This window comes from Paroedura picta, chromosome 2 (assembly GCF_049243985.1).
Source record: "Paroedura picta isolate Pp20150507F chromosome 2, Ppicta_v3.0, whole genome shotgun sequence".
NCBI classification, from domain to species: Eukaryota; Metazoa; Chordata; class Lepidosauria; order Squamata; family Gekkonidae; genus Paroedura; species Paroedura picta.
The window spans coordinates 145,928,205-145,944,097 of NC_135370.1; the positions used below are offsets into that span (position 1 = coordinate 145,928,205).

The window sequence follows — 15,893 nt, forward strand, 5'->3', positions numbered from 1 at the left end:
AAAAGCCCGTTTGCTGATGTATTTTCCCATTAATTTTTACACATTCAGTCAGCCGAAAATCGGGCCCGTGAGAGGGGGGGGGGATTTTTTTTTTCACTCGGAGGCAGCGTGGCAACGATCAAACGATCAAACGACAGCTCAAACACATTAGGCAGCTGGATGGGTCTCTCCGTTGCAACGAATCTACACAGATTCGTTACAATGGGTCTGTTTTTTTTTTAAAAAAAACCTTTCTTAAAGGGAAAGGGGCTGTTTGGGAGCATGCTAACGGCTGCCCATTGGCTGCTTGATGGCCAGGGGCGGGACAAGCTCGGCAATAGCGCTTCCTTTCTAGCGATTTCTGCCGAGACCGGAAGCCTGTGGGAAACGCTACAAAACGCAACTGGATTCCACTACAAAGGCAGGTATGCATAACGACGAATTCCACTATTTTAAATGGCGATTTTTCATTCAGTGACCAATTTGCAACAAAGATCCCGGTGCGTAAAGCCCCTAAGTTAATCCAACAAAATGCCAGTAAAGCTTAATTAAGCATGTACAAATATAATATTAATTAACTTAGTTCCTCTGCTTAGCTGAAACAAGCCTCCGGTAACTGTTAAGTTTCAAAAACTTCTTCAGTAGCAAGAACTAAAACAAAGATAAATAAACGGTTATCTTTTGTGTAAAAAAAAAGAAGAAAGAAATAACTGGATTAAACCTATGTCAGTCTTACGCTATTAAAGTGAAAAGAAAGTGAGCTCTGAAGGGCAACCTACTCCTTGAGGTTTTATGATAGTCAGACAAGAAACCTACGTAATAATACTTTCTCATCCTCCAGTTCTTCAGTGATGTTGTTCCTGTAATACTGAGAGAGCTAGAGAAAAGGAAAACAAAGAAACAACCAAGTCATGAACTGTACTGAAATAAACCTGTTTCTTAGTTGTTTTCATCAAGCCTGCTCTGTGGTTCCTTCAAGCCCATAATCCCCTCATAATAGGTCAAGTGATTACCAGGTGACATCATGAGCCCAAGTATTGTCCTTGCATGGCACCCAAAATACCAATGGGAAAAAATATAGGGGGAAGCAAACAAGTTAGGGTGCCAAATTTATCTCCCCAGTTTCTAGGTCTGGAGATGGAATATCATCATAGGCATGTTTTCTGTTTCCCAATCTGATTGTGAATTTATTTGATTGTGAATTATTTACCCACATGGCTCAAGGCAGCTCACAGACTATAATTAAAGATAGCAGTAAAACCCAACATTTCCCCTCTCCCAAATACAATTTATTTCCACTAAATACTGGTGAATAAAATAGCCTTATGGTGTCTCCTAAAGGTTTCCAAGGACAGCACCCCCTCCACATATCCCCAAGGAAGGAAGGAAGGAAGGAAGGAAGGAGGAGAAGAAGAGTTGGTTCTCATATGCCGTTTTTCTCTACCCGAAAGAGTCCCAAAGCAGCCTTCACTTTCTTCTCCCCACAACAAATACCATGTGTGGCTGTGAGAGCCCTGATATTAGTGCTTAGTCAGGACAGATTTATCAGTGCTGTGGCAAGCCCAAGGTCACCCAGCTGGCTGCATGTGGAGGAGGAGCGGGGAATCAAACCCGGCTCGCCAGATTAGAATTAGGTGCTCCTAACCACTACAGCAAGCTGAGTTTTACTGAAGCCAAGCAATTATCTCTTGTTGAAGGCTGGCAGGCCAAGGAACACTCTGAAGGTAGCAAACTGAAGACCATAGTAGCACATGAACACATACAGGGAGAGACATACCTTTAAATACCAGGTAGTCACTGTTGAAATAATTTGTTACTCACTAAATAATAAAACCTATTTAACTTGTATGCGGAACACATCATGAGAAAGGTGGGGTTAGATGAGTCACAAACTGGGATGAAGATTGCAGGGAGAAATATCAACAGCCTCAGATATGCAGATGATACCACTCTAATGGCAGAAAGCGAAGAGGAACTAAAGAGCCTGTTGATGCGGGTGAAGGAGGAGAGTGCAAAAGTTGGCTTGAAACTCAACATCAAGAAAATGAAGATCATAGCATCTGGCCCTCTCAATTCCTGGCAAATAGATGGGGAAGAAATGGAGGTAGTGACAGATTTTATTTTCCTGGGCTCCAAGATCACTGCTCCAAGATGGGGACTGCAGCAAAGAAATTAAAAGACATTTGCTCCTGGGGAGGAAAGCTTTGGCAACTCTAGACAGCATCCTAAAATGCAGAGACATCACCCTGCCAACAAAAGTGCATCTCGTCAAGGCTATGGTCTTCCAAGTTGCAATGTATGGCTGTGAAAGTTGGACCATAAGGAAGGCCGAGCATCAAAGAATTGAGGCTTTTGAACTCTGGTGCTGGAGAAGACTCTTGCGAATCCCTTGGACTGCAAGGCAAACAAACCAGTCAGTCCTAGGGGAGATCAGCCCTGACTGTTCCTTAGAAGGCCAGATTCTGAAGATGAAACCCAAATATTTTGGCCACCTCATGAAAAGGAAGGACTCTCTGGAGGAGCCTAATGCTGGGAGCGATTGAAGGCAAAAGAAGAAGGGGACGACAGAGAATGGGGTGGCTGGATGGGGTCACTGAAGTAGTCGGTGTGAACTTAAATGGATTCCGGGGAATGGTAGAGGATAGGAAAGCCTGGAGGATCATTGTCCATGGGGTTGCGATGGGTTGGACACGACTTCACACCTAACAACAACAACAACAACAACATAAAATTGTGAAATTCAGTTAGTGGACATAAAAATGGCCACAAGGGTTGATTGCCTTAAAAACGGGTTAGACAGCTTCATGTGGGATATGTCCATCAATGGTGAGTTAAGGGAACATGTATATACAGAGGCAACAAATCTCTGAATAGCAGAGCTGACAGGCCTCTATTAGCCGCATTATTGGCCCTGCAGGACAACAATTTAGCTACTTTGTGAAGCAAGATGCTGAACTAGATGTACCACTAGTCTGATTCAGCAGATACCTTCTTATGTTCTTACATATGGATACCATGCTGTGAATAACTTTTAAAGTCATAACCAGCACTTTGAACTAAACTTGTAAATACACTGGCAGCCCTTGGAGCTGTTTTAAAACATCCAAGGTGTATTCAGAAACTATTTTCTAATGGTCCAATTGAAATACCCTTTAATTAAGCAACTGTTTGTCATATCAATGGCCACTTATTGAGCCTGAATTCAAATATATCAATGTATGTAATATACACTTAGATTTTCATACAATAATATACACTTATAGTCTTGAATTTCCCCTTAAGGCCTTTAAGACACTTCTAAATGCTTCTTACTCATAATCTTTTACATAGATTCATTACTAGATGAAAGCATCATGGTCTAGCCAATGAAGTAATATAATGAAACATGCATATATTCAGTTTCGGGTGGTTAATCTTGTTGGTTTACAGTAGATGAGAACCATTTGAGTCTAGGAGAACTATGAAGATCAGCTGGATTTCCAGGGTATCTGACAAAAGGAGCTTTGACTCTCCAAAACATATATCCTGGAAATCTTGTTGGTCTTTAAGGCGCTACTCTATTCAAATCTTGCTCTTATACATATAAACCCAATATAAAATCACGATACATGGAATACCTGCCAGTTAGGGAATGACTGCAGATGATTGACTTCTATCCATCTCTTTCAATAATCTGCATCAACATTAACCACATTACTTGTGCTTTAAGCAATAGTTAATCAATTCTATAATCCCATGTGGTTTACAGGCAAACAAAATAATAATGAAAGTGGTCTTCTCCTGGGCTGAAGTGCACATTTCCTGTGATTTTCAAAAAGTAACAAACACAATCCTCCACATAGCAAAGCTGACACCAGCTCTTGTGTTATGAGACCATTGGGGGAAAATTGGCAAAGTGAGAAATGTTATCTTGCCCAAATACTGATTTTAGGAAGCCCAAATACTGATTTTATTATTAATACTTCCTGGCTAAGGTCTTTATTTGAAACTAGCCATGGCATAACGGGGATATGTGTATTTCTGGCAAATAGCTCAGGGATCCTGTGACTTTTTTAGCTTGTTATGTACACATAAGACACCAGCCTCTCATGGGAATGATATTTTGCTGTGGGAGAATGAAGACAAAACTGAAAGGTAAGGACATGAGCAATAAAAATGAATGTGTTTCACATCTATTGCACATTTGTAGATACAAACCTACTTGTTGAGGTACCTAGCATGAGATTGTGATGTATTTGTTTAAAAAACAAATGACCTAATTAATGGAATTAACTCTTTATTGCTCATGTAACACATTTTAAAAATTATGTACAGATAGTACATGAGCCTTCTGCAGCATCCAGTTGCAACTGATAATACCATGCAGCTAAGAAGTGAAACCTGTACTGCCAGAAGGAACTTTATATGAATAAAAGAAAATGTAGCACGTTTTCTAGTGTAAAATGATTATATATCCTCAGAGTTGCACAGGATGCTTATGGTTTTTGAAAAGTTATTAATCATCGTTAATTGTAAGTAACAACATTTAACTGTGTGTTTATTTGTATACTGTTCATTGTCTTGTTACAAGAGATTAGTGGCATAAATGTATTGCTAACAAACGCCAAGGAAAATTCTCCTTCAGAGATAACTCAAAAGTCCATTGCAAACTAAAAATTACATATTGTTTGCCTTTTTGAAGATTGGAGGGAAAACATACCTGTAATATATTTACAAGCCTTGCAATAATGGCACAAATAAATTCAGCAGAAATCTTAAAGGCAAATGGTAATGAGTTGCTAATTCACTCTGTACATTTTTCAGCATGCAGTCCATTAAAAACTAAAAAACATTCTTTTTTTTAAAATCCAAGAATATTCAACAACAGAAATCAAGAAATGTCAACAATCATGCATGGGGAATGGCATATAATATAATTGTATATAAAGGAAAGAAAATACTCAGAGTGCATATCTTCAGATAGTGTTGCAAACCTTCTTTCATCAGTTTTAGCTGTCTCATTGTGTCTCCCAGGCATGCAGAATGCTGTAGTAGTAATTTGTGCAAACTTGAGTCTATGCAGACATCTTAAGTGGGAAAAGTATTTGCATATCTTAGAATCCTAAGAGGACAGAAGTTACATTATAGTTTCCCCTCTGTTAGCACTATGAGTGTGTTTTCGTTGGGGTAAAGTTTCAAAAAAGGATTGTAATTCCTACTATTTGCCCCCAAACAAGTTTGCAAAATCTAAGAAATAGATGCCAAAATATATTTTAATCCCATTTTGAAAGGCAAACCTCCATCAAACAGAAAAAACCCTACCAAAGTAACTTTGAAATTACTTGTTCCCCGTAGTCAAGAGGTAAACTATTAAAATGTTTTCAGCCTAAGAGATAAAGCTGTCTTGTCAGAAGGATCTTTGGTCCTGCTTGGGACCTACTATTTAAATGAAGCAGGCAAAACAAGGCTGCAGAGGGGGTTGTAATCCTTTATTTGCAGAAGTATCCACCTCTGAATGGGAGCAATATATATACACCACCTTTAATTATATCATTTGACCATGGAATTAACTTCCAGTGGTTTCTGGCACCCCCTTCATCAGCAAGAATTGATGATTTGTTTGGATGCTGCCCTTTAAAAGTAATAATCACTAGAAGAAAAGAGTATGGAGTGTGTTTATCTTACAGTGAATTTTTAAACACAGTGACTCTTCTAAGACAACAGAAATTCAGTGAGTTTAGAAACAGAAAATCCAGTTAGGATTCACTCTAAATCAGATGTCCAGTGGCATCTTAAATACTAGCATTTATTCCAGCATAAACTTTCATGAGCCCAAGCTCTCTTCTTCAGAAGTAGTTAATGCTGACTCATACTAGCTCAGACTGGGAGAGTCTTTAATATGACAGTGGATGTCTTTGCTTTGCCTAATTGATATTTTGGTTAAACCATGATATCCTAATTGATAGCTGCCAAATATTTTCTGCCTAAACTTTAGAACTTGGCTGAGTCAGATAGAAGAACAAACCAATTTAAAGCATTGTTGCTCTATTGAAAAAGTATTGTTTTAGAATATTATTTGCCATGCCTCCACGAACCTGCCTGAGGTAGCTCACAGATTAAAAGCAATATGATAATATAAAATCAATCAGTAAAACCAAGTCAGAAATACAAGCCAGGATCAAAACAACAGCATAAAACAAAACCCAGGAGCCCAAACTGATATCCAAAAACCAGCCAACGAGATGCAAGTAACTCATTAAAACAGCAAAAACTTGGAACCTCCCTCAGTTAAAAGTCTGGAAAAATAGTTTGGCACTGAAAGAAATATAAGAGAAGCAGCAGGCAGAGGGTGCTGGGGGGGGGGGGAGGAGGAAAAGCTGAAGAGGGGAGGCAGATAAAGGGGGGTTGGCCAGTAAGTGGGAAGGAGAACAACAAAGCAAGAAAAGGGGAGAGGCTTTGGGGGCTGCCAAGGGAGAGAAGGAGAGAGAGAGGAAACAGTGGGGGAGGGGGAAATGAGGCGCTTCTAACTGTTATTACTAAGAAGTTAAAAGGCTAGATAACTGCTGATCAGCATACTCCAAAACTGTTAAGATAAATATTATGTTAACTTTTTTTTAGCATTTCAAGGGGATTAAATCCTTCCCCAAATTCCCATCCCATCCCAAACAACCCATTTTATTTAAAGAAATACTGAGTGGGAAAGAAACAGCTGAGGAATTGATTCTGTGGAGGATGAAAGCATTCTTGTTCCTTTCTGAGTTTCTTCTGAGGAGTGTCAAAAGGAGCATACAAGAGTCAGAAAGTGTAAAATTGTTCATGAGATGAAACATTTTCAGTGTCCATTGAATTCTGCTCTGCTGTTTTCACATCTATGACATGGTGTAGTAGCCATCAACGTTAGGAACAGAACCTGCTCCGGTATTAATTATAATATAAATGTAATGTTAAAATCTTTAAAAAATATGAACAAAATGTAATTGGGATTTTGTAGAAAACCATATAACAGGCCTGTACTAAAATTATTTAATAAATATTTTTAAACATATATAGAGTTATTCCAGTCTAACCCTTTGAATTTCAACAGGCTTAGTTTAAAGGACAAATAGAACAACACACTGTTAGTGGCGTCTCTTCTTCTTGGTGACTTTTTTTTTTGCAACTATTCTTGTTTAGGTTGAGGGCAAGGCAGGGAACATCATTCTCAAGTGCCATGGTTGAGTTTTCAATTACTGTATGTTGCTACAAAGCAGATTAATGGTGATTTTATTTAGGGACAACTAGCGATGCCATCACGTCATATGCCATGTCATTTGATACAATCACATATTTTTTTATCTTGATAGGATGGGATTGGCCATGCAACGTGTTCAGGAAGAAGGGTGGACAGATGACCATTCTATTTTTTTCAGGGGGGGGGGAATGCATCCCTACAGAAACCATTGCTTTTCAGTCCAAGAGCAAAACTGGCAAATGTTTAATGCAGCCTGCTCTCTCATCTATCTTTGTTACCATTTTGCCCTCCAGCAGGGCTTGCTACTTTCCAGCTGTACAAAAGCACTTTTAAAGAGGTTAATTATGGAGTTAGCAAAAACACAGTTCCAAGAGTTGTTCTTTGGAGTGCTGAATACTGGGGATGTGAAAGGTATACAAAGCAGGCTTGCAGTACAAAATAATACATTGTCTCTTTTCCCTTTTATGCTGTTTTATCTGGAAAAACATTGGAGACATATTTTAACACGTTTTTAAAGCTTTGCACATATAGTAGCTGTTCAAGACAATAAAGATTGTTGAAAACAACAAACCCTATGAACAAATATTGGATTCTGATAAAAGTTGTACAAATTATATTCATCCTATTGACGTGGTTTATTAGGGCTTTCTAGTCAATGATATAAAACCTGCTAATGAATTGCTGAGCAAAGTTAAACGGGAGTCCAATGGTATCTTAAGGACTAGTAAAAATTATTCCAGGAAGAGCTTTTACGAGTCAGATCATACTTGGTCTGTTGCAGCTGATGAAGTGATCTCTGACTCATGGAAGTTTAGGCCAGGATAAATGTTTCTAGTCTTTAAGGTGCCACTGGAATTCCTATGCCATTTTCCCACAGCAGGCTAGTATAGCTACCCTTCTGGAATTGTAGTGTCCATGTATTTTGAATGTGTTTGAAGCCTTCCAGAACTCCCCTTGCTGTCCAGAACCTTCTTTCCTATCCCTGCCGACCTGTGTCCAGGGCACTCTATAACCCTCCCCCCACCAAAAAATTTCACTTGTGTCTTGGGGTTTTTGCTCTTTCATTCTTGATTGAGAGTGTTCAAACCCAAGCTATTTTTTGAAAAGTTAAACAGTATCTTAAATGCGGAAATCTTTCTGTATTTAATACAGCAACTTTCTGCACTTCATTTAATGCTCATCAAATTTCACAACTCGGCATATTTGAAGTAACAAACATTATGTTCTATTCCATTTTTTTTAAATGTCATTTTATTTTGAAAGATTTAACATTTTCAAGACTGTTCCAGCTTAACATCCCTTAGTTTTTAATTTTCCATAAAGTGCTCTTTCAAGAACTGTTCTGGCTGAAGATGGAACAAGCATCCCTTCCGAGGTGGAGAAATATATTTGTACAATCTGCTTGGAGAATTGAGGTTTTGAATGAAAAAGCACTAATTTATGTCCAGCTGCTAATTTTCTTTAGTAACGCACACTGTACTGATTACTGATGATGGAGGAGGGTGTAGAATCTTCTTTTTGCCTCGTACTGGTATCTTTAGCAATTGTCAACTTTCACAAATGAATTTTGATGTTGATAAGAAGAAGGATAATGATTTACAATTGTTCATTGTGAATATATTAGGTTTACACAGACAAAACATGCGTGAAGTGCAATTACTGCTAGTGTTGCCATATTAGTATGAACGTTAATAGCGTGTTTGTTTTTGAAATGGGTTATGCATTCTGATAAATGTCTGCTTTAATCTTGTCATCTGTGCATCACTTGTCTGAGTACTCTCATTTAAGATGCCATATCTCTTCTGGTAGCAATAAAGGGGTAAAGCAACATTAATATTAAATAATTAGAAAAACAAAAGGGGAATGATTAAACATATTTACATAATTGAAATAACACTGAGTCGCAGTGGGAAATCGGGACAATGTTGTCTCCATTCAAAGTAATTCATAATTCAGATTTTTAATTATGGCATATTCATTCATTTAAAGATGATTCTGGATGAGAGGGCCACTAATGAAATACAATCATTAGCATCTAAACAAAGTAATTTAGAAAGTCTCCTTTAGGGGAAAAGATTTTCTAGAACATCATCAATCACACAAGATATGCAAAAACAAGCAATTAAGACACACACAAGAACTACAACAATCTTATAGATCAGTAACGTACACATGAAAACACAACTGATTACAATGACTAGACTGGGATAGTGTGGTTAATTTCAGTTTTACATTGCAATGCCATGGGAGAGTCTACCAGGGAGGGACAGGCGTATCCTTTGCCAAGTGAATTCCACACCATTGACACAGGCTTTTCAACAAAAGGCTACCAATTCTACAGTTTGGTTCCTCCTCCAGATTGCTACATCACAATCCTGGGAGTGATGCGGGCAGGGGGGAGGGGAGCTGAATAGCTGCATATCCTGTCCACCCCACCCCCTTTCTCCCCTTTATAGTGTATTCGATTTAGCTAAATGGCAAATGTGGGATTAGCGAGATATTTTTATAGGAGAAGCAGGTGCTGCATTAGTTTCTCATTAGTTCCTCAAATCCTGCTTTGGGTTTAGAGTCACAAATGTCCCTCGAAATCTAAATGGGCACAGGGGCTCCTTCCTGATACACAATTGTGGATCATTAAATATGCAGGGGCCGTCAATGGATAAATATAATTCTGCATGACTTTTAATGCCTGTGTACAGTGTCCTGTTAAATGGGTACATAATAGGGCTTGTTTTCCAACTCCCCCACCCCTCCCCCTCCTCTCGGCTAAATTATAATCTTGTTGAAAAGCTAACCTACTTTTGTTTGCTGTTTTGTTTTGTTTTTTAAAGAGGGTCGGACTTCACAGTTCTGAGTGGGGGTACCTCTGCCTGGCACCCTTCAATGCAGCAGTCAGAGTTGCGTTTGATAACTACCAGTCTCAGGAGCCAAAATATGTTCTATCGAGTACTTAGTAGGACAAAAATACTGGTTAATTTTCAACAGTGCTCCTTCATTTGACTTTACAATTTATAGCAGTGAACATTAATGTGAGAATAGCTTGGTCAAGGAGGAATTTAAAATTAGAGCACCTCTTCTCATTAGCCCCAGCAGCCTGACCCAGGGTGAACTGAAAAGTAATTTGCCGCCAGATCCTCATTTTGCTGCTGTTATCACTCCTTGTAAATGAAGCACGGCAATTTATTGTAGCACCTCGAGGAGTCAAGAACATAATGTGTAAAACACATAAAAAAAAATCTTCCTTCACATTCATTAACACCAGTGCATAGAGGCTGTTCATTTTCCCCTCTAATGAAGGAGGGGGGGAATCTTAAATCTAAAGCTTTCCGTCATGTGAAGAAGTCCTCTTCAGGCCATTAGATGCTGAGTTGGACTGGAGAAAGGTCATTGACAAAAAATAGAGAATGGCGGGGGGCGGGGGGGGGGGAATAGAAAAATAGATAAAAGAACAAGCTGTTCCAAGAATAGAAAGTACATTCTCAGCTTCTGTGATCAACCCGTTTTGTGTGTTCTCTGCCGTCATCTTAAGAATGGAATTATGAACTTTTGATTTAGTGGGGAATTGCTCTAATGTTCTGATTTTTTCACTCTTGATCTGACCTGATAGCAAGTATTAATAGGGGCTGGTTTTTACAGAGTGCTGCCTGTTCTTCCATAAACAACTATTAACAGAGAGATGGAGATGGGCATCGATATAGATACAGATGCATGCAAAGAAACAGTGGATTGCGCTCAATGCCAGTGTATCATGTTTTCCTGGGCAAATAATTTGCTTCTATGATCCATAGTAATCTATATGTTCATTCCAAATCGTATAATATTAAGACGCTGCAATAAAATTATTTCCCTATCACTATTAAATAGGCAAAACCTCAAATAAAACTACCTCAAATAAAGTGGGACTAATATACAGAATGCAAGTCAGTAAATCCAACTCACAGAGCAACAGAAGACTGTTGGGAACTAGGTATTAACAGGGCTGTGCTTATAGAAATATAGAACCAAGGCAAAGCTGAATTCTGTAACCCATAGCTATTATGCAAATTAGATTCATATCGCAGATTTCCCCCCTGGCTTTATGTGATATACTAAACTTTGCCCCTTGTCTAATTGAAGCAATATTTCACACAAATACACACACACACCATTTATAACATTTCCTCAGGAATTCCCCAAAACAAATATAAGAGCTGGAAAGGAATTCTTTGGGGGGGTAAAAGAAGGCAAAATTGTCAGGATATTAAATTTTGCAATCAAAACCATTTGTGTGTAGTATGTAGTGAGGCCCTCAGGGCCAGCAAGTGTAGATTCAAATGGGTAGCCATGTTGGTCTCGAGTAGCACAATAAAATCAGAGTCCAATAGCACCTTTAAGACCAACAAAGATTAATTCAAGGCGTGAGCTTTTGAGTGCAAGCACTCTTCTACAATTCATAGTCTGAGGAAGAGTGCTTGCACTCGAAAGCTCATGCCTTGAATAAATCTTTGTTGGTCTTAAAGGTGCCACGGGACTCTAATTTTATTAGCAAGTGTGTATGAATGTGTTAGAGGGTGCATGTGAAAAGTACACGGGTCATGCTGTGAAATCAGGAATGATTCACTATGTCATATGGTACAGAGGCAAGATGATTTTTACAATGGACTATGCCATCCCCCCATCCCCCCAACTTGATCAATCAAATTCCTGGTGCTTCATATTAGAACCTGGATCATATCTCACCACATAAAATACAATTCTACGACCATAAATACAATTCTACGACCATTAGCCTGGCAGATGATAGGCATATTAGTATCATCAGAAGTGATTACTGTGATTATTGTGTGGAAAATATTGTGGCAGATGTCTCATGTATAAGCCTGGCAGCCAGTGAGAGGGTTAGGGTGGGGCCAAGATGGGAAAAACCTGGATGTGATGTAGAGTAGCTCTAGGAATTTCTGGAAACTCTTTGGTAACTGTAGAGGTACCTGATATCACTTTCACGTTTTCTTCAGAAGTGATGTGATGGCACATACAATACCAGCATTAAAACAGCAACAACTTCTCTCTGCTGCCACTTGGAGTGGCAGCAGGTAATGGAAACTTAAGGTGGCAGATGCCCCACCATAAATGGGGGGCTACTCACAACTCTTAAAACCGATTACAGAGAAGGCCAAGACCTATTTGTAGCCTCAAGCAAAACACACAGAAAACTTGAGACATGCTCCTCTACATAATATTGCCTGTTCCCGGTAGGGAAATTCCTGTTCCCGGATGTAGTCTAGGGAGGGTAGAATCTGGGGAACAAAAAGAGCTCAGCAAGGATGTGATGCTATATAGTCCACCCTCTGAAACTACCTTTTTCTCCAGGATAACTGATCTCTGTCATCTGGGGATCAAGAATAATTTTAGGAAAAGTTCAGGCCCCAACTGAAGGCTGGCTACTTTACTCCAGGACCCATCAAGGCCACTTCACCATACCAGAGTGCTTTAGCTGTGCATGTGTGTGCATGTGAGTGAATCCCTGATCAGAAGTACCAAGTATGCAGTCTTGTTACTGATGCTTGCATTTGTCCACACAATGAAATAATCTCGTACAACCACCGCTACTACAAAACTAAATATAGAAAAACTCAGGCTAAACATTTGTTTACTTGTCTGTCTCTCTCTCTCTATCTCTCTGTTTCTCTGCCTGCCTGCCTGCCTATCATCTATCTATCTATCTATCTATCTATCTATCTATCTATCTATCTATCTATCTATCTATCTATCTATCTATCTATCTATCTATCTATCTATCTATCTATCTATCTATCTATCTATCTATCTATCTATCTATCTATCTATCTATCTATCTATCTATCTATCTATCTATCTATCTATCTATCTATCTATCTATCTATCTATCTATCTATCTATCTATCTATCTATCCATTTAATTTAGCCAGCAAGAATCATTTACTTACTTATCTCCCTTTCTCCCTCCTGGGTGGGTAACCACCATATAAAAACAATCTGAAAACAATGGTTATTAAAAAGAAATTAAAACCATGCTGGAAAGTATTTTACAGTATGATAGTTGTATTTGAGATTTGAGGAATTTTGTTTATCGATGGTGAGCCTGGGTGAAACAGCCCATGGTAAGGCATCTGGGAAATTGTAAGGCAGCTGCAGGCCATCCAGTCATTCCAGGGTCATCTCTCTGAACAATGCAGGACCTGCTGGTTCAAGTAGTGACCATGCTTTCCCCCACTAATGCCTTCGCACTCAGCTAACAGCAGGAGCCTATTACCCTGTGACAGTATTCTCTTCTGCTAGATTCTTCTCACTGAAGAGGTAATCATCATTTACATAAAACAGAAAACAGAATTAATTGTTATATAAATGATATACTGATGGGGGAGGAACCCACATATGCCTCTGAATATAACAGCATGACTTGTCTTTAATGATGTGAAATCTTGTCCTTTAAATATCTGTCCCCAAAGGCACCTTGTGGCAAAACATGCATTGATCACTCTTGATATCATCTCAGGGAGCAGAGTACCTCTTTTTCAGATGTGGTTCAAAATCTATTTACTTTATGTAGCTTTTAGGTAAAATCAATATTGTTTTCTTCATTATCTTTCCCCCCCCCCCTTGCCTGTAATTGGGGAATCACAATTTTGTGTTTTGTAAAAGTGCTCTTGAGCCTAGATGATTACTGGTACTATTTAAATTTAAACTGTAAAACACCCGGGACAAAGGTCACACCAAGGGAGTTCAAGAGGCTCACAGAAAATCAGAAGATGAGATTAGTGCCTATGCATTTTTCTTTCATGTCCTGTATTCATCTAAACTGAGAGAGAGAGAGAGAGAGAGAGAGAGAGAGAGAGCATGATCCACTCAAAGCACTTTGAAAGTACCATTTATTTCAGGAAATGACTTAAGAAACTAGTTAAATCTGTCTCATTGAAATGGATTAAAAGTGCTTCAGGTATATCATAACCTAAATTTTCAGATGAATGATTTAGAATCATGGTAGCTTGACCCAATTACCTCTTTTCCTCCTAATATTAAAAGAGCCAGCCCAAAAGCACAGCAGCGTATAATAGTAACTTGACTTCTCTCTTGTAATATGCCATGAGGAGTGGATGATTTGTAGTGGAAAAGCAGCAGGAGAGGAAAGGGTATTTACCTTGCCGGCTGTCTTCTCCCTTCAACCGAACTCTGTTTGGCACCCTGTATACTTCCAGACCCACCTGTTTTTACACACAAGGGTCTAGAAGCCTCTTTGTATGTGTGTGTGTCTTGTGTATGTGTGTTGATTCTGGTGAGCTTCAAGGAAAGCCTCCTCTCCTTTCTCACAGCTTCTCTGCTGCAAAGTCCCACCCTCATTTTGCATGTATGAGGGTAGCCTCAGCCAGGGTCTTCCAAGGGGACTGAGAAGCAGAGGTAGCTTGCCATTATCTGCCTTTGCAGCATCTTCCTTGGTGGTTTCCCATCCAAATTCTAACCCCCTCCCCTTAGCTTCTGATATCTGACAAGATCAGGCTATGCCATACCATTCTACTGTCCCCACTTTCCATATAAGCCAGAATCAGCTATTAAGCCGAAATTTATGCCCAGGTATGATGTAAGGTTTAGTTTGTTCCTGAATTCAGTCAAAGTAATTCTGTAGATGCATAATAAAAAGCACAAAATGTAGAAATTAAACACTGTAAAATGTAGATTGAATAGAGAATCATGAAGCTTTGCCATTCCAAGGCCAAATAAATAAATTTAGCCCTTGCCCTAATGGTGTCCCAGAAGTCCAATGCTCTCAGGCTTAAGGAATGTCTTCAGGAGAATCAGGGAATTGCAGAGGGAAGCAGGAAAAACCTTTTGAACTTAATGTTGTGGGAACAAGGGAGCTTGCCTTTCACCTTGGCACTTCGGCAGACACTGCTCACTGAGGTGCCCAGACAGAGATCTTTTCTGTATTTTTTTTTGTGGGGGGGAAGTAGTGGTGGTGGTAGGGACTCTGTTTTGGTCCTTGAGTGCTTCTGTTTATCCTCTGATTTCTGCAAGCATTTTATTTGCTTTTAGTTGTTATTTGAGTTTTTTTCTTTGTTTGCCTCCTGGATTTTACCAGGCTCTTTTGAGATATAAAGAGACATGGGTAGGGGTTAGAGACTTAAAAAAATAGCATACCTAGGTATAGTTTTATTTTAAGAAGAATGTTGGGTGAAGTAGGCCAGGAAGACAGAATGAGCAATTGAAAGAGGTGGGAAGCACTGGAGAAGAAATTGGGAGCCCCTTCTCTTTTTCCAGAGTCCCTCAGGCCTTCGAAGGATAGGGAGGAGGAGATGCTGGAGGTGGCACAAGAGCAAGGTGCTGCCATCACAACCCCTTCTCCCTCAGACATCTACTTCTGCATGGTGTGTCTGCCCCAAGTCCTGCACAGGTGTCTGCACCCCCACTGGACAGGACCATGGCTCAGTGGTAGAGCATCTTCTTGGCAATCAGAAGATCCCAGGTTCAGTCCCTAACATCTCCAGGAAAAAAACATGGCAGTAGGTGATGGGGAAGACCACTGCTTGGGACCCGTGAGAGTTGCTGTCAGTTTGAGTAGACAATACTAACCTTGATGTACCAATAGTCTTTTTCAGTATGAGGTAGCGTCATGTGTACACACACTAGTCCATGCTCCTAACCAGTACACCAAGCTGGCTGGATGGCCTTAAGGTCAATATCAGAACCTTGA

The 15,893-nt window shown here is 39.5% G+C and overlaps 1 long non-coding RNA gene across 1 annotated transcript; it reads right to left on the reverse strand.

The window, feature by feature from the left end:
• Positions 1-794: 794 nt before the first annotated feature.
• LOC143830522 (uncharacterized) lies at positions 795-4,991 on the reverse strand. The gene is made up of 2 exons (XR_013228523.1): positions 4,953-4,991; positions 795-856 (listed from the first exon to the last, which is right to left on the reverse strand). It is a non-coding gene; the product is annotated as an uncharacterized LOC143830522 (long non-coding RNA).
• Positions 4,992-15,893: the final 10,902 nt, after the last annotated feature.